The 25,012-nt window shown below is 38.7% G+C and overlaps 1 protein-coding gene and 1 long non-coding RNA gene across 2 annotated transcripts in view; both read right to left on the bottom strand.

The window, feature by feature from the left end:
• Positions 1 to 25,012, bottom strand: part of SUCLG2 (succinate-CoA ligase GDP-forming subunit beta) — a 244,437-nt gene that overhangs the window by 61,468 nt on the left and 157,957 nt on the right. The window lies entirely within an intron of this gene.
• LOC135323341 (uncharacterized) lies at positions 10,164 to 14,172 on the bottom strand. The gene is made up of 2 exons (XR_010384808.1): positions 11,232 to 14,172; positions 10,164 to 10,331 (listed from the first exon to the last, which is right to left on the bottom strand). It is a non-coding gene; the product is annotated as an uncharacterized LOC135323341 (long non-coding RNA).

The following is a 25,012-nucleotide window of genomic DNA, read 5'->3' as shown; positions in this document are numbered from 1 at the left end:
GCAGAGATAAATTTGGCCCACATCTGCCTGATTCTACGTCCTATAATTGAACCATTCTACTCACTGTCTCATCTTTACAGCAGCCTTCTCTTACCTCATGTATGTTTCTTCTAACACCGTTCATGATTCCATGCTTTTCAAACTGTGGTTTTGGCTACTTGAATGCATTCCCCACATTTCCTTTAACCAATCTTGTTCATTTAGATACGATTCAAATGTCACCTCCTCAGCGACAAGTGCTCAAATATTTAATAAGTGAGAGTTTAACAAACGAATCAATATTTGCAAGGTCGAGATTTTCACTGGATACACTAAGTGAAATACTAAGTCTTTACTTGTCTAAGCTAGTCTTTAGACAACCAAGATGAAACTATTTCTAACAACCAGCTACTAGAAAGGAAAGATAAAACAAAAATCCAGTAGATTCTAAACAATCTACAGAAGAGTATCTCCAACAATGGTATACTAGGTATTAGTGACTTCATATTATACTTCCCTAGAAGGCATCACCCTTCCGGTATCCTTGAGTTCTTCAGCTCTTGACGTAAACATCAACACAAGCGTATTCTATTAAAATGACTATTCTAATAGATACAAATTTTCATCCTCTTCCTTAGACTTCTTATTTCTGGGGAAAATTATTTGAAGGGGAGCAGAATAGACCTCCCCAAAATGTGCCACTCTGGCATGTGGATAGTTTTGAGCTGAAGGCAGTTAAGACCCAGTAAATTCAAGAAAAATTTTACTTCTCCCCTAACTACCTTAAAGAATTTAGACAGGAGACCTGGCCCAGAAAGAGAGCTATTAACACAGGTAACTGTTTATATGAAAGACCTATCTTTATGGCAGAACAAACATTTAAGCACCAAACATCTGCTCCTCTTATCTTCCTGTGAACTACACTTTTTCCCTTTGAAGTCCCAGGCCCCACCTTATTCCTTAGCTCAGAATGGCATGTAAGTCTCAAATGCCTGGCTTAAGTATTTTTCTCGTATTTTATGGGGATCTCCTACATATGAAATTAGTTTTTTTCCTGTTAACCTGTTTTTTGTTAGTTTATTTATTAGACCAGCCAAAGAACCTAGAAAGGAAGAAGGGAAAATATTCCTGCCCCTACAGTATCATGGAGTTAATTTAAAACGATGGTTAAATCTCTCAGAATGTCTGACTTAAGACTGCTTTCTTACAAATCACAGAATCATACAGCCTTAAATTCTGAAAGGGCTTTTAATGATAATATAGTCTGTGGTGGGCTGGTAAACTGGCCCCGGGTTGGGGCATAAACCCCAGTTTCCATGGTGTAAATAATCCAACCATGGCCAATTTCAAGTTATCAGTAGTTTAACAACCTGCTCACAAAATTCTAAATACTTAACACTACTGGTACATGCCAACCCTGTTAATGAAAGGATGAGGATTCTGAAAATGATGAGGACAACTGCATGAACTGTTCAAGTCATAGAAAAAAATAACAGTGTGTGACGTAGAAGCTAGTTTAACTGAATTTTGATCTAGCCTAGTTATCCTCAATTATTTAGAATCACCTGAGAACTTGGAAAGATACTTTACCCAGACTCACTCTAGAGCAGTCAGAAAAGAATTTCTGGAAATTCCTCTCCACCGTAAAGGAAAACAAACAAAAAAACCTCCCCAGGTGCTTTTGAGACAACCAAGTTCAAGAACCCCATAATTCTTTTTCCCCAATTCATGATGCCTATAAGAGATCCTCATTCTTTTATATTAACATAGGGAATGAACAAAATACACACAGCACAGATTATCAAAATATTTTAAAATTTTATGAGTTGCAAGTATGTATGGCCATATATTCTATTGGAATAGTCTCTAAAATTTGGCTCTGCTTTTAAAAAGATGAGACTGATTTGTAATTATCACAATGATTTTATCTAAATGAGTGCTTCTGTATTGTTTAACAGGCTGGAAATGTTCTCTTAACAAATTAAAAATACTTTGCCTTCTATTAGTTTTTCTGACTCTTTCTTATATAGAGAAAAGTGGTAGCTTTCAGTAAGTCTCTAAATTAATTATCACAAGTTCCTTATCAAGTTTACAAAATAATTCCACATCTACTTTAGCCTGCCTGCCCTCCCTCTTCCTTCTTTTTTTCTTCTCTTTTCTCCTTCCATTCGAATATCTAATTTTTTAATTTTTTTTAACTTAAAAAAAAAAACGCTATTATGTTGGGTTTCTCTTTTTTTAATGGAGATACTGGCGATTGAACCCAGGATTTTGTGCATGCTAAGCAGGAGCTTTACCACTAAGCCATACCCTAGCCCCCAAAATATTTATTGAGTGTCTACCAAGTAGAGGCTACTAAATCCAACCCTCCTGTGTCTCAGAGACAACTTCTAATAAATTCATCTAATTGTCATTCAGCTAAAATTCTATTCAGGTCTACATTTTAAATTATAGTTCAACTAGTAGCTTTGTTTACATGTCATGAATACTGTTTTAATTTTGCAGATCTGGTGGATATGTGAGAGTCTTCTAGGATAATCAGCTGTATTTGCACCTGCATGATCTAATGTGTTTTAAAGGGAACCTCTAGTATTATTTCCTCTTCAAAGGGAGTCACAGATTAAGGTCTACAGTAGACTTTCCTACTCCCTTTCCTTTGAGTTTCTTAAATGAACTATAATCTGAAAATCCTTCATTTATTTCTTCTGTATTGCCTTTCTTTCTCAGCATATTTCTCTTTCTTCACCTTGGAGCTGATCAGCAAGCACTGCAACACTGAGTTTCAAATGCTATGATGCTTGGGTTATGTGAACATTTTCTTCAAAGGAATAATGCAAAGAAAATGTGTAGAGTGACAGCAGTTATTTTGCCTGACTAAAAATTAGAAAGAAGGAAAAATCTCTTTCAATACAGCTATTTTCAGGTAGTGGGAAACTGTTGATATTCCTTAATGGAGTATCCCTATCAGCCACGTGGCTCATAAGAAGGCTCTGCCTCTTGAAAAGTTCTTCACTGGTCACATGCAAATGGTTTACAAATGGGACTATCCAGTTCAAATACAACTCTAACTGCAAATACTGGAAATATATCTAAATACATACAGAATGTCATCAGGTACTTGTGTAAACCCCCAAGGCTGTCACTGTCACATTTTTGTGTTCAAACACTTTAAACATATTCATTACTGCCTAATGTTCTTACACAAAACTTATCAAGAAAATTCAGTGCTACCAGGCTGACTGCCAGCAGCCTTACATCACTATACATAGCTTTAAAAAATTCTTAGGTGTAAGCAGATGCAAATTTTAATTTTAATTCCCAAGATTTTATAAGAATTTGGCTTAGAATTAAATAAAAGTAGCAAAAGAAACATACTAAATTATGAGCTCTTGAAGTAAAGGGACAATATCTTACTCATTTACATATTTCTAGCACTTGGAACACTACTTGGCATAAAAGCAGATGTTAAATAAATGATAATCAAATGCAAGCTTTGGAACTGGAGAGCAGCATGAGCAACAGACCATGGTTATACTGGTATTTACTAAGCAATGCTTTTCCACTTTTTGAATGATCAAAAAACCTTAAATACACAGAAAAATACAGAAAGACTGAAATAGTTGTGTAGAATACCCACATACCCTCTACCCATTTTATTTCTGTCTCCGTATTATTTTGTTCATGTTGAACAATTTCAGAGAAACTTACTTATATGATGACACTTTGCTTGATCCCACTTTGGGATGCACTTCCTAGCATAAGGACATTCTACTACACAATCACAGTATAATAACCTCTAAGAAAACAAACAATAACTCCCTATTATTATGTACTATGCAGTCCAAAATGAAATTTCCCCAATTATCCCAAGAACGTCTTATAGTCACACATACCCAAATCAGGATCCACCAAAGTTCACACACTGTATGTGGTTCTTAGGGTCTATGTTCAGTCTTTAAGATTTATGTTTTCCAAGTTTTCTATTTCTTTGTATCTTATTCCTCTGACTTACATCAAGTATTTTTAAATCTACAACTTGAACCTGAGCTCTGTGGATTAAAGTAAAAAGGACACTGTGGAGACCTCTGGCTCATCCCTAGTATCCTTTCTGTAAGTAGAGGTCATGTGGTCCATCCTCCTGCAGGTTAGGCCTTATTTTGCACCTGACATACATTTGGGATCTGGGGCATAAACTACTATGAGCATCTTTCATGACTGCCTAGCCAACTCATCTTAAAAGCCCTGACTAAAAGAGGAGCCTATTTTCCACAATCAAGATTGGAGGAAAATAGGAGATTTTTAATTTCTTCCTGCTCCTAAAAATGGAATGTTTTAAAGTCATACATATTGGAAGTGTAATATACTTTTGGTGGAGAGAATATGAAGAAATTAATTTTCCAACTTAAACAACTTCTGTTTTATAATTCTCAATGTGAAAGTAATCACTCTAATCAAAATACACTATACTGTGCTCCAGGTATAGGGTGAAGGAAAACACTGATGACATTGATATCTCATTAGGAAATGTGGCAGAGAAACTGGAAAAATGAGAACTGAAGATTTTCAAATATGGGCACCAAAACTGGTGAATCTTTCCACTTATGTCCTCCTACCTAGTGCTCCAATCCCAGTGAGAACATCATATTGTTCTAAGTCCTAACCGTGCCACTCACATCCAGCCTTAGGGATATTTGGAATATGGGACACTGTTTTACCCAGTGTTTTACCCACTCTAAATTTAAGGTATTATTACCACTATTGTTATTTTTAGGTATACCATTAAACCACTGGAAGTAATAAGACCTCCATCAGTGATCATTCACTGCCAAGATATTAACTGGTGTAAGGCAGAGGTACTGAAGTATCAAACATTAGTTCTTCCTTAGTTGCCAACAGAATGTCAACAGAATGTCAATTCTATGATATTTTTCAGCCACCCTTTCAACTTGGAATCTTGAGACTAATTTCTGGGCAGTGAGATGTAAACCAAACTATGGGGTAGGACTTCTGATATCCAGTCTGGTCATTGTGTCAGTAGATGATTATCTTAAATGAAACTACAAAGGACTCATTGCCCTTACTAGCAATCAAAATAATAACTCAATAAAAAAAAGTTTTAAAAAATAATTAATTAGGTGGAAAATATATGACCCACTACATGCAAGGGTCATATTACAGGCAGCTCTTATAGAGGGAATAACAGAGAAACCACAGGAAAATAGGTTCTTCTGTGAAGGAAATCAATGTTCCTCAAGTGTTACTAAACAAGATGTTTGTGTACTCAGTCCCAGTAAAAATCCTCATTCAAAGGCTTTCTGGAACACTGGATTGAATATAGATAGCAGGGAAGGTATAACTGATAATAGGAACAGAGTTGCATTGTCTAAGCAATGTGAGGACACAGGAAAGAACACATTCAACTCAACAAGAGTATGATATTTTCAGCCTTCATTAGAAACAAAAGGAGGTGAAATCAATGTAAGCCAGACAGGAAAGAATCAAAATCAAAAAGGAAGGAAAATTTAACTTCAAGCTTTTCAACATTTAAAACATATTAGGAAAAATGGACCATGTTATCTCTCTCTTTCTCTCTCTCACTCAGTTAAACTTGAAAGTTTCTTGAAGACTTTCAGCTGTGAATATTTAAAAGCAAATTCACATATTTGCTACAGAGGAAAAAGCATTTAGGGGGAAAATATTAAAATGAAACATCTAGGATAATACACACCAAAAATTAATGCTGACACAAATGACTCCAGTTTATCAGTTTATTTTCCTTTCTTCTCTACACCCTTATGTATTTTTTGAAATTTTAAAATTATGAATGAATAAAATTAATAATTATAAAAAGAGCTTTTGTATAATAGAAAGCATTCAAGCAGTCATACAATAATGTTATATGACCATTAGATAGACGGTTCATCAAATCCAAACATTTCCCAAATATCCTCCACAAAATACTCTAGTAACTTACTCTTAATGAAATGAACCTAAAGATACCCATTTTTAGATGTCGCTAATAGTAGAGGCCAGGGCTTCTACTAAATAGACAGTTGTAGACTGGAGCCTTGCTCCTCCAAGTACAGTTCTCTACATTAGCAGCAGGAAAAATCAGCTGGAAACTGGTGAAGAATCACACTGCAGGAAAAGAGGAATTCTTCATTTCTTGTTGTTCTTAAAAATGTTATAGTCTAAACTGATATCTACTGGAACTGTAAAACATTTTTTTGATGGGGAAAATATGCAGAAATTAACTTTCTAATGTGAAACAATTTCAGTTTTATAATTCTCAATGTCACACTGATTAGAAATGCACACTCTCTGGCCAAACCCCAGACCTGCTTGAATTAGAGAATTAGGGAACTTAATGGAAAAATACCAAATTAGGGAATTTATTCTATGCCCTACTGAAAACAGTATGTTTCCATCTATAGTTTTATAGTGGATATTCCAGGAGAACTATGGATAGTGATGTGATAGATTTAAACTAAGAGATAAAAGACATAAAATTATTTAATCTCTCAAAACTTCTATTAAGAGCTGTTTTCCATCCATGCCTACTTATGACAAGAACACTAAACAATAAAAACAACTCTCAGTACTACCACTACATCAAAAGAGAGCAGCTCACATTTATTGTGCCTTTGGCATGCACCAGGCATAGAGGTGGGTCCCTGTCATGGTCTGCTGAGTTGGTTTTGCACATCGAACCATGTCAACACTTATGATCTACTGCAGTCCCCTCCTCTTGAATGTTGGCTGAGTCCGTGATCTGCTTTATCTACTAGAATGTGGCAGAAAAGATACACCAGTTCTAGTCCTGTCTTGAGATGGCCTGGCAGTCTCTGCTCTTGTCTTCTTGGACATCTTGAGGTGCCATGTAGTAAGTCTGATTACTCTGCTGGAAAGGCCAGAAGAAGGGACCACATGGAGAGACCACGTGAAGAAGCAAAGACCCTCAAACAGGAAGATGAGCAAAGAGCCCAATGGCCCTAGCATCACAGCTGAGCCCAGCCACCAGCCAACCTGCCAGCTGAATGCAGCCAAGAAGAGTGAACACCAGGAAGAGTAGGAGAAATGCCCACCTGATCCCAAACCAGATCGCTGAATTATGAGAAAATAAAATGGTTACTGTTTAAAGCCACTACGTTTTGGCATCATTTTGCTACGCAGCTATAATAACCAAAACAGTGCTTTATAGACATTTGTCTCATTTCAGACTCACAACAACCCTAAAAAATTAAGTGCTACCTATATCCTCTTTCTGTTGAAGGATTTATTTAACTTGAATAAGGGCACACATCAGTAAGTGCAGGAGCTAAGGCTAGGGCTTTGTGAATAAGCACAATTCTGTACATTATGCAACGTCCAATAGCTTAGTTTCTGATCTGAGGACAGAGTATTTCTTCTTACTGGCCTATCTCTATTCACCTATAAAGAAAAGCAAGTGAAACCATTAGGTGTCTAAGATCCTTTTCAATTCTGCAACTCTGTTTAAAGTAGTAATCCTGGGTTTGTTGCTTATGTAGCATGGTCCTCATCACATCACATCTCATGCATTATTAGCACGTGTCCTCAGTGAGCAAAAGTCAAAAGGGTAAAAAGTACCCCAGGAACATCACATTCCAATTGCCTCAGCAATCAGAATCACAGTAACAACCACATCAGGCTGGAAGGAGCAGTTCAGTGCATATTAAAACATCCTAAGCAGGCTGCCCTTCTAGAATGTCTTTAAACAACTCAGTCTGTCATATAGTCCTTTGAGTCCTTCAATTAAAAAAGAAATGGCACATCTATGTATTACCATTCCTTTCTAGTTTGCTAATTTGTGATTAGGAAAGTCTTCCAACACGAAAAACACATGGTTAATCACCTTTGAGACTCAACACAACAAAGTAGCCTAGAAGGAGAAAGGGACTTCTTTTTATGACTTAAATTGTTATGTGGTCAATCAAATCTAATCTATTCTAATTTATTCACATGGAAGGTCAATTATCCAAATGCTCTTAATTCAGCGGGCACCTGATCTTGGCGACCAGTGAACCATTCAAAGGGCAGCTGTGTTGTGTGTATATGTTTTAATATGAATGAGTTACCACACTTTTACAGTTTCCGCTTTTACTACTATTTAAATTAACATGGTCTGCTTGACAAAGTACATTTAAGTAGAAGGGAAAAAAACTAAGTGTTCTTAGTTTTCTGGAACAAAAGAATATTCTCCATGGCCTTTCTCTAGTCGATGTATATGAAGAACCCACCAGATTCACACTACAACCATCTGTTTGAAGGAAAACACCACAACAGCTTTATAGAAATACTGGTACCACCTTTAGAAAAACCGTGTACTGAACAGCAGACCACATACACACCATGCGTTTCCACTGGCATTTCACAGGCCAACCAGTTCTTTCTTGAGAACTATTTCCTCTTCCAAATAAGCCTAGAACACAATCAAGGAACAACACACATCTGTCTTTTGCATTTCCTATAAAAGTTTTGGTTTACTGATTTGCTCAAAAGTCCAGTTTAAATGTGAGTCAACTTATTTATTTGCATTATATTGGAAAAGAAATTTACCTCAGAAAAACAAAAATATTGGAATTATTCCATGGTAAATGAGAGAAAGTATGCCAAAGCTCTCAGCAGCAAGACTGGATTAGACAAGAATGAAGAAATACAGAGACTTAAAACATACAAGTATGTGTTCTCTCATATAGAAGAAGACCGGTGGTGGGTAGGCCAGGGCTAGTCTGACACTACCTAAAGTCAATCAGGGACTCAGACCCCTTTGATCTTTCTCCTTTACCACGCAAAGCTACCACACTAAGGTTATATCTTAGTCCAAGAGTGCTGCTGGAACTCCTGCCATTACAAAGGCATTCCAAGCAGCACGGAAGGACAGGGAAAAGGCAAAAGGGCTTCTTTCCTAACTGCTTCAACTTCTTAAAGACAGCCATGCCAGAAGTCCCACACTATACTTTGGTTTATATCTCAGTGGCCAGAAAGCAGTCACATGATTCTACCTAGCTGAAAGGGAGACTGAAAAATATCACAAACTGAAATTCTGTTGAGATGTTGTTACTAAAGAAGAAATAATAAATTGGTATTTAATATCCCAATAATCTGTCTTACACCAATTAATGTCTTGGGAGTAAATCATCCCTGATTGAGGTCTTATAACTTCTAGTGACAGAAGCATAAATGAAATTAAAAAGTGGTAATAATAAATTAAACCTGAGGAACTTCCTTATAAAAGTTATAATTCGATTCATATAATAATCACATGATAGTAACAATAAAATAATAATTAACATTAATATCAGAAAGTAGCAGCAGTATATACAAATTATTGAACACCATGTTCTTTGTCAAGAGATATAATAACCAACTTCATATCAACTTTGCAAGGGTTATAGTAACTCCATTTTACAGAGAAGACACTGACTTCAGAGTCAGGAAGTGAATTTTCTGAGGCTGCACATCTTTAGGGAGAGGTGGGACTACAGTACCCTCCTGAGCACAATGGTATTATTCATTACCCTGATCTGGTCATTAGTACTTCCATTTCACAGCTGAGGAAACTAAGGTTCAAATAACTGGAGTGCCTTAATTTACCATAGTTATAATTTACCATAATTTTGAACCAGTGGTAGAATTTTGTTTGTAGAGTATGATTTTTTTTAACCCACTGACTTTTAATGGGACCAGAGAAAGAGATAGGAAATCTGGCTTCTCATCTTGACTCTATGTTAATAGTGAATCCCATTTGGTTGTAAAAAATAATACATGTCCACTGAGGAGGAAAAATTAAAACAATATAGAAAAGACAAAAGAAAAAAATCACTCCCCAACAGCACCACTCAAAGATAGTATAACCAATGTGAACATTTTGGTGAGCATTCTCTGGAGTTTTTCTGAGCAAGATTTACAGATGGGGAAGGGGAAATGGAGAGACAGGTCTCTAAGCTAAGGGATCAGGTCTCAAGTCCACTCTGCCCAAGGCCCTGGTGTATTCAGTGACACAACACATTCACGACCCTCACATTTCCTGTTAAAAGACATCCCGTACACATGCAAGACTAGAAATTCTGAAACAGAGAGACTGCCCTTTCTTTTAATGGGCACATAAGAAAATACCTTTTTATGTTTCTCTTTCAAGGACCAAGATGAAGAAAACTGAAATGTGACCATTAACAAATTACCCATGTTGTACCTGAGTTTAACACCCCAAACAAGACTCAGGGTTTTGAACATTCACAATGCACTGAAGCCAACTCATTTCCCATTTCCTTTTGCCAACTCCATAAATCTGCTTGAAATCTTAAGTGTAGATTATATATTTAAGTGATATTCTGTAAAGTAAAAACATAAAATGTAATCAGATTTCCATATAACTATAATGGAAGAACAGAAAGGAAGATGGCATTCTGAGAAGGAAGGGGTTTGTGTATTCATTTCAATGTTTTTAATCATATACTACATATGAGACACTGAGAAGACAATGATAAACCAGACAAAAGGACTTTCCATGTAGTACAAAGTTTCTCAGTCTCGTTACTTGGGCCAGCTAATTCCTCATAGTGGGGACTGTCCTGTGCACTGCAGGATGTTTAGTGGCATTCCTGGCCTCTTCCCCCTAGATGCCAGGAGCACAGCCACCCCAAGTTGTTGGTACAATGTCTCCAGATGTTGCTAAACATCCCCTGGGACAGGGTGAGGGGGAGCAATGTGACCTCCAGCTGAGGTCCACTGATTAGGGAGATGCCCTCCAGTTCACACAGTTTGGGGAAATTTGCAAGGCAGTAGTGATAACTGAGGCAGGCAAAGTTGGGCAGGAGAGGGAGAATTCTGGAATGAGGGTACTTAGAACAGATGGTAGAGTCTACACTAGTAGTGAAAGGTAAGGTTGTCTGCCTGGTGATATAAGCTTCTGAAATATCTGACTCAACAGTTTAGAATTTAATCTGCAGAAAATGGGGACTAGTTCTCATTTGCGAGCGTTGACAAAAAGCAACTTCCTAAGATGTAAGCTTGAGGGTGCGTTGCTGTGGCTTCTGCTCTTTCATGGATTTTGTTAAAGACAATTGGGGGATGAAGTAATCACAACCTCCTTTCTAAACTGTCTACTTCACAAAGTGGCTAAAGACCACTGACAACTTTCTGATTTATAAAATAGACACATGTTAACACAGAGAAAGTATTCTGCTCACTGTCTCACATACAGAGCACCCCCAGCATTGCAAATTCCTCACTTTTGGTCGCTGCTCCGTAATGATGGCTGACGTCAGCATTTCTCAGATCCGGCCCAAGAGATTCTGATGTCCAGGAAGTGTTAAAAATACCTGTACACACATACAGATGTGGACACAGAGAGCATTATTTTCTTCCCAAAATTTATGTTTGAAAAAGGAAAGCATTTGTGACAAAGGATGTAAAATAGGAGAAATTTTTCTTTATCTCCATCTATTGTGTTATAAATGCTTAAGTTCCCTGACTTATATTTTCCTATAAAATAAGAAGAACACATAAATTAATTTCTTTCTTCTCAAAGCAATTAATTTGCCTACATCATGAGGCCACCCTCTTCCTCTTCTGTCTCATGCGTACACACTGGTGTCCCACTATACTTGAGATAGTGTAAGTCTGGAAAACAATGCCCTGATCATGTGTCTGGCACTGTCTGGAAATGATCCTGGCTTTGGGACTCTGAGGTTATGCAAGGGCCAGGGGCCATCTCTAAATGAGGAGATAGAAAGTGTCATGCCTACAGAAAGGTCAAGGAGAAAGCTGCCTCGCCAGCTGTCTGCACACATCACTGCAAGGCAGACAACCAACAGAGAGCAAAATAATCTCAAGCAGGTATTAAAACAGCAGCAATGTTGGCAAAAGGCCAGAGAAACACATCTGCAAAAGCCCAGACAACCGGGTGTCCTTGTTTCAGAGTTGGAGGGCCATCCCTTCCCACACATCTGAAGCAATCTTCCCCCGTGACACACTATGTTTTGTCTTCCTGAACATTTAACCTCCAGGCTTGGACAGCAGAGACCTGGCCTGGGCCCATTCCTTTAGAGAGTGCTCAAATCGTTAGTGAAAGTGACACTTTTCTAATTATTCTGTCAAGAATCTATCTTGGAAGTTCCTAGTTTCTCAGCACTCTGAATGACAGGGCAATCAGCGCTTTACTTAAAGCCTAAGCACCAACTTCTCCCTGCTGGTGAGAGCTCCCCAGGTGCAGGAAGAGCAGAAAAATGCACAACTGAATGAAGGTGAGAAGTCCTCATGGGAGTGAAATTTTACAAGCACGTGCACACACCCTCCAAGGGAATAATGCTTTTCTGGCTGGCAGCTCTTTAAATGGGGACATCTTCCTTTTCAAGAGGTACAGCTCCAGATCTCATGCATCATGGCTAGGATTTATTCTGCACTCACTGTGACTGCTGAAGACACAATCAAAACGCACAGAAAAAAACTCAGTGTCAAAGCCCTTGTTAGCTCCAAGCGGGACAGAGTGCCCAGGGGTGGAGCAGGAGTCTAGACGGCCCCTATTCCAAAATAAAACACACATTTCCACCTTTCACACACACTGGGCCACAGGGCGGGGGCAGGGAGAGGTCAGCATTAGAACCATCACAATAGAAGAAATTATTCTTATTAATTAAATTTAGCCAAATACCATTCATTTGTTTGTCTCTAAAAGTTGCCTTCATATATTAACTAATGTTCTGCTTCAGTTTTGCCCTTGGGAGTGGTACCACATATAATTTGAGACCATATGTAGAAAGAGAAATGAGATAGGTGGATCAGCATCTCAGCTAGTTTGAATGTGATGGTAAAGGTCTATGAAAGAAAAAGTGAGGTTGCATCCACCACAGGGTGTCAAAAACCCAAGGGGCACAGAGTAGGGAAACAGGTTATGTGACGAGGATGAATCGGAAGTGGGGCTTGACAGAAAGACGGCCTGAAATAAACACATGATGGGAGCGGATGCAGGAAAGCAGGGTGCCTACAGCTGTTTCCCTAATGTAAGTAGACTACCTACCATATTTTCAGAATCCTAAAGGCTAGGAGAAAAAGGATGTACTTCAAAGGCATAATTTTCCAAAAAGTTTCCAAAACTGTTCAAAAGATAGTTTTGGGTTGCCTAGACTAACATCAACTAGAGTCCTAACTGGTTTCTCTGCTCTCTCTCTCTCCCCTTTCCACAACGCATACCCCAACTCTGTCTCAGATTTCATCATTCTGGTGCTTGACGATCTTGAGAGGTTTCTTATTTTATTTGTAATTAAATGTACAGTTCCCAATTTGGCCTACAAGTCCTTCCTAAACTGCAGTAGCCTAACTCTCACCTTTCCCTCGGTTCTCCTCACTGGCTCTGCCCTTGAAATACCCTGAGTTCTCTTCTGCTCCCCAGCCTCTGCGCTTGCTCCCCCTGCTCTTCCCATGTGGCCCCAGATCAACACAGGTTCAGTCCTTGGTGTTGCTCAGGTCTCAGCTCACACGTCCTCCCAGGAAGATGCCCTCTCTGGTCACTGCAGACTCGCTGGTGAGGCCATGAGAAAGCAGCTCGGATCTGCAACTACAAGGAGGAAGACCGGCTGCAATGGTGCCGAGGCCACGCTTCCCCTGGTCTGTTCCCAGCCAATGACCGGGCCTGGAGGGACACTAAGGGAGGCCCACTCCCAGAGGACAGGGGACCCCTCTGTCTGCTGACTTAAGGCTCCAGGACACTCCTAGTCCTCACTCTGCCTGCCGGCACTGGTACTCCCCTGCCCAACCCTCCTTCGCTCTCTGCCTCACTCAGGCGCAGACCTCAGGGCAGTCTGCTGGCCCTCCCTGCCTCTCCTGGCCTCTCATTTTCTTTCAAATGCACTTTCCCAAATAAAGCCCTTATATATGAATCCTGTTTTAGTGGTATCTGACCAACATACTATCACCTCATCCTGTTTTATTGTCTTCTTGGCACTGACCACTAAAGAAAAGGATCTAAAATAGCACCCAGCAAGCTGCATTTCACCAAGCCCTCCAGGTAGTTCTGGGACACACTCAAGTTTGAGAAACACAGACTTAACAGTATACAGATAATTACAGTCAGTAAGAATCAAGACTCAACCTTATCAATTCCCAGTGCATTTCTCAGCAACCAGTGCTCGTAGTAACACATAGGATCCCAAGATTGTATTCCTGCTCAAGTACTCTGATTTAACAAAGCAATTTAAACTCTGGTCAGTGTTTCACATCTATTATTTAAAATATGGATTTAATAAATGGACACTAACTTACCAGGTAAGCCAAAGGAACTTTTAAGAACACTGAACTGAACGTGGCTGACTGCCTCCATGTAGTGTAACTGACTTTGTAGCTTTTAGGCAGTAAAAATGAACGTCTCAATTTATACCACTCTCTTGTGAGGGAACTTTAATCTGATGTTCTGCTATTACTAACGTGGAAAAGCAGTAGCACTGTCAAGATGGCATCTGGCAAGATGAAATGGCACTGAAGTTTGTCGCTATCGATTTCTACACGGCAAAACCCGTGCTTTGTTCTCCTGTTCTTCCTTTAAGATCAGATGCTACGATCTCCAGGAAGAAATGCTCAGATTCTGGTGAACAGTGATGGCTCAGCCACAGTGCAAGCAAGTTTGATATTGACAGAATGGACTGATCACAAACAGAAAACTTATAGATGGTCAAGTATGAAATATTACCTGGTGGAACTTCCAAGATAAAGGTATATAACATGCTTACAAAAGGGAGGCGGCAGAAAGTCTGCTTCCTAACATAAATCTTCAACTATCTTTTTCCAAGGGGAAAAGTAGATTAAATCTAGTCTATTATAACTTTAGATACAACTCAGGATTCTGAAAAGTAGGAATACTTAATTTGTTTTTAAGAATTGAGAAAGGGAACATCCCCAGTGATACGAATTCAGAGACGAGGACCTTTCTTACTAATTAATGACCTCTGGCCTTCAAAGCCATCTACAGAATTATAAAATGTTATCCACAACTTTCTCATTCTCTTATACCTTGAGGTCAATGCTGTAAATACACTTAAATATGTAATTACCCTCAGAAATCTAAATTCTGTTATACAAGCCAGAATCTCTTAAACTTTACAAATCAAAATAACAGCTCAGATATATTTTTCTATTCTCAAACAGTGAGGAATATGAAGTTTTTCAGTTTCTCATAATTTTCTTACCAAGTGCAAAGGGTTGGATCAAAGCATGTACCTATCATTCCCACTTAAGCTCTTGAGAGAACAACTCTGACAAGTGAAGTGAGGAAAAAAGCAGCCCCACTGCCCTCAGACAACACAGTACAAATACCAAATGGAAAAGCCTAGGATGACAGATTTTTCAAATCAAGTTTTAGTAAAAGGATGGTGCCTCTGGAAACTTAAACTTTAATTTTACCTTGAATAGGTATAGGGTAGAATGTTCTTGAAAGAGAGTATTTGAAAACTCTAAAACGTTTACTTACTCAACAAAAACCTACTGCATGATGACTACACCAGTGTAATGGGACAACCAAGAGTTACTGGGAACACACAATAACAAACAGTATGTGCTAAGGGCTTTGTATGTCTCATTATGTCATTTAATACTTATAACAATGCTATGGAACTGTTCCTGCTAATATGCCCATTTTACTGGCAGGATAAAAATGAATCTTAGAGGAGTTAAGTCACTTGTTAAAGTCACAAAGCTAGGAGACATAGAGCTGGAATTCCAACTCAGGCTGACTTGTAAGTGGCCCAGGTCCTTAACCACCACACCGTCTTGCCTAACACAGAGCTAAGTACTGGGAAGGAAATAATGCTTGGCCTCATGAATCTTCATTGAGGGAAACAGATGGGAGAGGAAATAACTACAATACAGTTGCTTAGCCAAGTGCTACATGAAAAGCAAATTTATGAAATATAAGCATGCTGGATGTCAACAAATTCTAAAAGATATAAGGGTGAGGCAGGTGGAGTATGGAGTTTAACCTAGGACAAGGCAAGAGATGCAGCTGGCTTGCATCTGTCTCCTGGACGAACCCTGTATTTTCCAAGAATTTCTCCAGAGTTGCTACTCATTTATTTGCTTGGAAATATATTTTCAGGACCTCCTTTGTGCCAGTGTAGTGTAAGACGTGGACCTTACCTTCATGAACAATAGCTGAGCTGGGGGAATTGGACAGTTTTCAAAGATATTGAAGCAGTATCTCCCATGACACATGCAATGTGATTCTGCCAATCTCACATTAAGAGATGGGATCTGTTTCTCCATCCTCCTTAGATCTTAATAGGACTTGTGATTTTGACTAACAAAATGCAATAGAAGTGACAAAATGACAGTCCTGACCTGACAGCTTCCATTTCCTACCTCTTGGAAGCCAGTCATTACACATGATCATTCTGAGACCACCATGAAAGATCAAACCACATGGAGATGAGGTGGGATGTGGAGAGAGGCATCAGACATGTGAGGAAGCCATCTGAACCTTCAGATGGCTCCAGCTCCAGCCACCAATGCGTGCAGCTTCATGACTCATTCCAAGCAAGACCACCTAGCTGAGTCCAGTGACGTCACAGAACTAGGAGCTATAAGAATGAACTACTATTTAAAGCCACTACACTTGAGGTGAGGGGGTAATTTGTTAGGATACAGTGGATAATTGTAACAGAATCGAATGCCAAATTCCCTATATGATTACATAATTAAACAAGAAGCAGGGTATGATTTGAGAAGTCATAACCAACAACATACTGTTGCCTTCAACCTGGTCTGAGGGGTTCATGGAAAGCTCTCTGTATGATTACATTTAGGTTGAGACCTGAAGAGTGAGTAGAAGAAAGAAAAATATGAAAGGGGGAGGCTTTAGGGGCAGAAAGAGCAGGCTAGGCAAAGTTCTGAGGATGGAGATGTGCTCATACACTCCGGGAAGGAAGAAGAGGACAGTGATCAAATCAAACAGAATAGATAAATGGGCACCAGTTGGGCTGGAGAGCTGGCTGTGTTGGCTCACATGGAGCCTTGGGAGCCATGGTGGGTGCTAGAAACTGTATCCTGAGAGGGGATGGGAGCCAAGTAAGAGGAGGGATGGGTCTATGGTCACTGTGGTTCTCAGGGAGGGTCTCCAGGAGAGTCAATGGGGAATCTGACTAGATAAGAGGTCTTTGAGATTCAAGTGCAGGATGCCCTGAAGTGAAACTCAGACCTTACTTAACGCTTCACATGTCCAGAAACATCCTGGCTTATTAAAAGAAAAAAATTGAGCATGATGTCCAGGGAATTAACTTTCTCAATTTAAACTTTACAACTCACAAAATGAGCTTAAAGGTAGAGTCCACACATAAATGTGACCTAATTCAGGGAGCGGAATATGGCTAAATTTAATAAACTAAAGAAAATAAAAAGAATGGCATGGTTTGAATAACAACCTTACATGAATTTTTCACATTTCATTTGGTTTTCTCAGGCCCAAGTGAACCAAAGATGTGGATGTGATGAGCTTCTTATGCTTTAGCTTCTGCCAAGTCTGTAATTGCATTTTCTTATTTCATTTCCATGCTTTCCTCTAAAATGCCCAAGTGTTTTCAATGACTATCACTTACATGGGCAGCTGCCCACTGCCACACTTGCCCTACACACCATACTCACCTTACACACCAAACACACAGAAATGGAGAACTGCTTTCCAAGCACAGGTGTGGCAGATCTGAAATACTCCATTCTTTTGTCACAAGGAGACCTGCAAGCTGGGACGGTTTGTGCAAAAAGGGAGGTCAGCATTTTGCTCTATGATGCAAGAAATCACAGGAACTTAAAATACTGCGGTAAGAAAAACTTGAAGAACATACAACGTGATGCTAAGTGTTGGGATCTGTGTGGTCTTCATCTGTTTGCTTTTGTGTACTTTCTAAAATAAATGAGAATTGTTTGAGCAAAAATTATGAAAAATCACAGAACCAGTATATTATTAGGATGGTATAAAAAAGATAGTTGGCCAGAACACCCACGGAATTCTGAAGTCCTGGAGTCTGAAGTGGCCACACAAAGACAATGATGGAGATAATGTGGCAACAAAGTAAGGCAAGGCAATGTGACCACTATTACTAGCTGAGATGAGAGCCCCCAAATCTTAGTAAGGCAGAATGATGGTATTGAGGGCTTCTTTATCCAAGTTAAGTTAATGATGTTAGAATATCATAACTGCTCCCTCCTCTCCTATGCTCCACTCCAACTCTCTAAATCCAAGTTTCTTAACTTAACTATGCCACTGAAACCAGAAAACTTCACTCTTCTAAAATTTCAGGAAAGGTAGCAGAGAGAAAGACAGAGAACATATGGTATTTACTCTATAAATGGCTACAACTGGCCTGATCTATATTGGTCCTGCCTTCTCTGAGGCTGGATACAAAAGGAAAAGGTTGGGGAGAAATGATGATAAGGAAGAGAAGCTTTAAGGGAGAACCTCGGCCTGTGTTATTCTCAGTCAGGACCTCTAAAAATGACCCCAATAAACCTGAGCTTTGCATCCTTTAACTGGATACTGTGACTCCATCCACCAGGACACTGGCCGACAAAATGTACTTTAGTGAAACAAATCAGATCTATGGCTTTCCGCCTCTGTATAGTAGTTGTGAAGAAAAAGTACTTGTAAGAAACTTGTTTCCCCAGAGGCCATAATGTGATTAAAGAAAACAGTAAACACAGAGACACACAGACCCACATAGATACTTACAAAATCATCCTAATGCTACCAATAGAAAAGTACACAAAAGACTTCTGTGTGTGTAGAGTGCCTGGTGGCCTTGGTTTAAAACATACAAAATAAGTGAAAAGGTAATTCAGTGTTACATTATTAACTAATAATATCAGTGAAAAAAATAAGCCCGGTTTCATCTCAATTATCTACACTGTGCATCCATGAAAATCCATCAAATGAGTCCAAAAAGAACATGGCAAATAAGCTCTTTTATTAGACTTTAATTTGATGCAATTTTAATATAGTAATAATTCATCTCCTCAATATATGGAAAGGTAAAGTCTAGAAAACGCACATGTTCATATTCTATTACTATACATTAAGGATATTTTTTAAAAGGATAATGTTTCCTTCCTCACTGGATGCAAAGTTTGTAGCAATTCACAAGTATCATTATTTATTATTCGATCCAAAATCTGACGACCACATATTTGTTACAAGATATGCTAGATTTTTATGTCATTTTTGTATTTTATCACAGATTCTATTTATTGGGTTGTCTTACAATGAAACGCCCTTGATGATAATAATTAGTTTTTACCTAACTGTCACTATTATAGTAAGATTTATTTCCTCCAATTATATACAGACCTTCTAAAGACATCTGTTAAGATCTAAGCAACTATTTGATAATCGTTTTTTATTTAACATTTGGGATCATTTAGCAAAACACTCTGTTCAGGGAACAATGAAAGCCAACCAAGTTCAATTAACTAACTAGTTGCCAGAGTACAACAAAGGAAGGACAAAATATAAAATTATTTCATATTTAGGTGTAGAGTTAAAAAAAGAAACATTTAATATAGTCTCTTGACCCCAAAGAGGAAAAAAAGACACTATGATTCCAATTCCATGCAAAAACTAATAACACAAAAATACAAAGATGGTCACATTATGGTGGCAACAAAAAATAAGAAGCCAGCTAAATGTCTTAACAATACGAAAAAGACCAAAAATAAAAGTGTATTCAATGAATAGAACACAACATGAGCCCTAAAAACCTTGTTTCAGAAAAACATTTAATGATGTGGTAAAATTATTTCAGTGTATTGTTAGGTAGAAAAAATAGTATTATCCCAATTTAATTCAAAATATATGTGTATTTATACAGAAAGAAAAAGAAAACAATGGAAGCAGACAGGCCAAATTTAAATAATAGTTATCTTTGAGCTAAGGATTCATGAATGATTTATGTCCTACTGTGTGCTTTTCTGCATTCCAAATACTCCATACTGACCACGGATTAAATTACGGAACAATTATTTAGGAAATGAAGTAAATTTCACAGACATTTAATTCTCTAGTTTTCTTTTTAAAGAATTAGTGATGTGGAAATTAATTTATATCTCCAAAAAGAATGAGTATTAAAAATATGTTTTAGACACTGTTAAAAAAAAATGTTTTCTGCACCAAACTCCTAGGTGGTCATTAAGAATCTTAACTAACTGCAAAGTGCAAGGATTGTAAGAACAGACATTGAACACTTTATTTGGGGGTGAGTTTTATTTGAGTTTTGACCTGTCTTTATTTTTAAAAGATTTTGTTTGGGAAGGACATACGGCTGTTTTCTACAGATAATTTCTGAGTATCAGCATGATCAGTCTGGAACACTTCAAGGCTTGCTAAGCACAGCAATAAAGTTGTGAATGGTGTTTAACTGAAACCATTTGCTTCAAGCGAATGGAACAAGAGCTCATACCGACAATTGTCTCTTGACTTCTTAGGCCTGCAGTGCTCTTCTGTAAAGGGTGTCCTTAATGACAGAAAACAGCAGAAAGCCCTCAGCATCTTCTTGTGGTCATGATGTTTCAAGACTTTGCAGCTCACAGAAATTATGAGACTCAGAACGTGCTGACATGCTAACATTTTCTAGAACTTACATTTCCTATACATCGAAGAGAGGAATGTTGCTGTGTTGAAATGCCTCAAAATAACACCCGCAAAGACAGCTTATTTGCTACGTTCTTGCTGGTCTCTTTCTATGGATTTCCATGGATATACTAAGTAGCTGACAGAGATGAGACAAGACTTCATTTGCTGGGTGACTATAAAGGTTTTGGCCTCCTTTCAGAAAAACATGCCAAATCTTCCTATATTTGCTCAAATTTAACTCGCCTTATGATATTGCTTTCTTTCACATTTAGAAGGTCTCACTCAATTCTAAAATACTGTTGGATACAAAGTTTTAAAATAGATCTTTAAAGAAGCTTCTCTTAAAATCAAATTAAAACACACGCTTTACTGGCTTAATGTTGGCATCCTTTAATTTATCTTTACTGTTCATCTGTTTGTTTTGCTGCCCCCATATGAACATCCAGGTCATTCCCAATTTTCCAAGAGATTTCTCCCTCAGGAAAGCCCCACCCCAGGCTGAGGAAGGGTTAGAGACACGGGTGTGTAGGTTGGGACTTCATCTCTTTTGACCTACTGATTCAGTGGTCCCCACAACCCACACTTGACAAGCCTCTGCCTTCTCCATCCTGAGAACTGCTCACTCATGACAACAACAGGGTATGCACGTCCAGTCTAAATGCCATTTCCTTTCCTGGTTGAAAAAGATGAAAGCAGGAAAAGGAGAAAGCATGTCTGCCACCAAGCAGTGAATACAAACACAAGTGCTGAAGTCTTAAGAGTCAAGCCACTTGCATTAGTGCTACGTAAGTAAATGGGATGCATAACCAACAAAATGTCATCGAGGATAGTACCCTTGAGCTCCCAAGTCACAGGCCGGCAACCAGTCCCTGACAGGGTATGAGCAGTCAGTTAAAGTCTACTTCATGTTAGCAAAATGTAAAGAATAAAAATGATATAAAGCCTAGCTAACATAAGACATTCAGAGCTCACCAATGAAAATATTCTCTCACATGTACAAAAACTGAGTTACGTTTCATCATTTTAACAGTGGCAAGAGAAACTTTGAGTTTCTCCTCCATGTAACAGAAGCTATGGGTGTGAAAGTTCTGATTAGTGAATCTGTCCCCCAAAAGAAGAATTCAAGAGGACAGCCACCAGGGAGCAGCAAGAACCAACAATTTCGAGGTCCTGGGACTTGCCAGCTCACTGTCATTTATCCTATTACAAGTCTGCGGTGAAAAGACAGGCCTGTAGTCCAAACACTTCACATTAAATTATTTACTGAGTATGAAACAAAAGTTCCATCACCAACCATGATACACTGTGCACATGCATTGCCTCCATCTAACCTTTCATAAGTGACTATTTTTTCCTTTGAAAGTTTACATAGCTATGAACCTGAAACACTGTCCAGAAGGATAACTTCACCGATTATGGCACAGAAAAGCTCTCTTAGAACACAGAACTCGAATATATATTTCCTCTCTCTCAGTGCAAAGCTCATTTTGTCCATCTACTTTATTTTGGTGGGATTCAACTTCTGTGTAACTCACTTACAAACACAATTTTAACCGTTTTAATGTTTTATATGTTGATTCTGAGAGATCAAGAGTCAGGTCCACATTCATGCAAGATAAGGACAAGGTTGGCCTCATAACATTCTCCTAGCAAAGTAGCCATCAGGTTAGACCAGTCACCAAGCCTAATGACTTCAGGTGGTTAGGAGCCAGTATTTGTGGAAACCTTAGCAATGGAAACTAAGGAAGAGAAAACTGAAACTCGTGGATATTTTTATCAGAAGGATATAAATAATTCCATACTCAGCAAAACCAGGGTAGTTGGTTCTAGCTTTGGATTCTGGTCTTATGGAAAAGCCAAGAGTGCTTTCTTGTGATTAACTCGAAGAGATCTCTAAAACCAGAGTAACTGCTTATAATGTTCCCTGAAAAACTGACCTGATTCCTGAATCTACAAATGAACAGAAAGTTTCTTGTACCTACTGGGCACACATTCCCAGAGCAGTGCCTTCTGCATCCTTCTTTCTCAAACTGGCTGCACCGTGGACTCATCAGAACTTAAAAATTCCTGAAGCCTTGGTACCCCTCCCGTTCTAAGAGATTCTGATTGAACTGGTCTAGAGAATGGCCTGGGCACATGAAGTGTTAAAAGCTCCCCAGGGGCTTCTCATGTGCAGGCAAGTATGAGAATCCAGGTCTTTCTATACTCCCTCTTTGGCCATTTTTTTTCTTTTTTTCTGAAAGCAAAGTCTAGATCGTATTCATCTCTTTACCCTCTGTTGTCTCTGATGCCTCTTCCCAGGATTCCTCACAATCACAGCCTGTAATTAGAAAGCTGGTAAGACACTTGATCAAAGTCTGTTTGGCCCACGACACTAAGCTCTGTACACGCAGGATGCACATCCCCACTCCTAACACTGTGGCACAAATATGGTGTACAATCAGCAACTATTTGGTTGAAAAAAATAATTAACCATGCCAAAGTGAAAGAATAAAATAAATACTAATAACAGCAGTTAACAATTATATAGTCTGGTTCTCCAAAAAGAAATCTGGATCCACAGTTGGTTGAATTCATGTGTATGAAACTCATGGATGCAAACCCCAACTGTATTCATCGTACTATGAGATTTTATATAAGAGACTTGAACATCTATGGATTTTGGTAACTGCAGGGCCTCCTGGAACCAATCCCCTACAGACACCAAGGGACAACTGTATAGGTATTAACTATGTGCCAGAAACTAGCTTTAAGGGTTTTACAAATATTAACTCACTTACTTATCACCACAAACCTAAGACAGGTACAAAATCATATCCATTTGACACATGAAGAAACTGAGGCACAGATTAAGTTGCCCAGGGTCACACTCTGGTGAGAGAGCCAGAATTCAAACCTAGACAGCCAGGCTCTAGAATCCCTTTTCTTACCAACTAGTTTACACAGTGCCTGGCCAGTGGCAAAGGCTGTCCAACTGCCCCTATTACATAAATGACCAACACAACAACCACCACCTTGAGGACAGCCACCATTGCCACTGCTTTTATGGAATGACCACCAAGTGCCAGGCACTGAGCTAATCACTCCATGCGCTATTTCATCTAGCACGGCAAATTATTAACTCACTTCACAGATTAAACGTCAGGCACAGAAAGATGAATCAATTTGCCCAAGGTCACCCAGCTGGGAACTGGCAGAGCTGGATCTCAGCTGAGCTCTGTCGGCCAATGAAGTATAAACTCTTAACTACTACATAATAACCCTTCTAGTTTGAGAGGTGTGTGTGTGTGTGTGTATATATATATATATATATTTTTTTTTTTTTAGACTGTCTAATATGCATGACAAGAATACCTTGAAGCAACTTTTTGGTCCCTCATTTCTACTGCTCTCCTCATTGCTTCCCCAGCATATTATTTTGTCTCAACTCATACATTAGTCACATCACACACACATTTAATTTAAATGAATTCACCTATACAGGCATGGGTATGGGATAAGTGAGTGAGAAAGAGTTGAAATTAATGAGTAGTATCTAGTGGGTAACCGCACTGTTTTTCATTCAAAGGACACGAGTCCCTAGGGAGGTGGGAAGGACTGAGATCCCATTGCTCATTCCCCAATGCTCACTGGATCGGCATCTCACCACACTACTGGGACTCTGGTGCTTAAAAAGATTAAGATGTACAGTAACTTGAAAGGATTTTCAATGCTAATTTTGGTTATACATATTTTTTGCCTTATGTACTGTCTTTAGAGCCTTACCTTCATGTGGACTGTGACTCCACTGTATAGTGGATGCAGTGAACTAGAGATGCAGAAGAACTACAAGGAGCGATGAAAACTAGCTCATGTCCTGTTTCTTGTCTAGTCCACTCTCTAAGGGAGATAAGAAGACTAACAGGATAACAACTTCAGACAGGGAAGAAACAGCAATGACTTCTCAGCTTGACACTAAAGATAACAATTAAAAGAAAAGCAGGCAGATCTCAATTCCCCAATAGTGGCTGACATAAAGATGAGTTGTCTAATAGTGAGAGAGTTACATGCTGATTCTCTAACCACAGACTTTCTATAAAAGGAGTCTGCACAAAAAGCCATCAAGATAAAGAAATGCTAAATTGCATTTTTTATGAAACAGTGATTTTTCATTCCCCATATATACCAAAGGAAAACTCAGTAAAGACCTTCCTTATGTCACGTATCATTATGAGTCAATTTTCTTGACCAAACATAAAAGTTGACTCAGTATCTTCATCTTGAAACACTCTATTATCACATTTGTCAAACACTAAAAGATCTGACCACTTCCCTTTTGCCCAAATAGCACAAGGAACCCAGATAACAAATGAAGGTTGTACTTTGTAACAAGAACAGACAGGAGACTGAACCACAGCAAAACACTTA

The sequence above is a fragment of the Camelus dromedarius genome, chromosome 17 (assembly GCF_036321535.1).
Source record: "Camelus dromedarius isolate mCamDro1 chromosome 17, mCamDro1.pat, whole genome shotgun sequence".
Lineage (NCBI taxonomy): Eukaryota > Metazoa > Chordata > Mammalia > Artiodactyla > Camelidae > Camelus > Camelus dromedarius.
The sequence above is the reverse complement of the archived record's forward strand: the minus strand, read 5'-3'. Positions and strand labels throughout refer to the sequence as shown.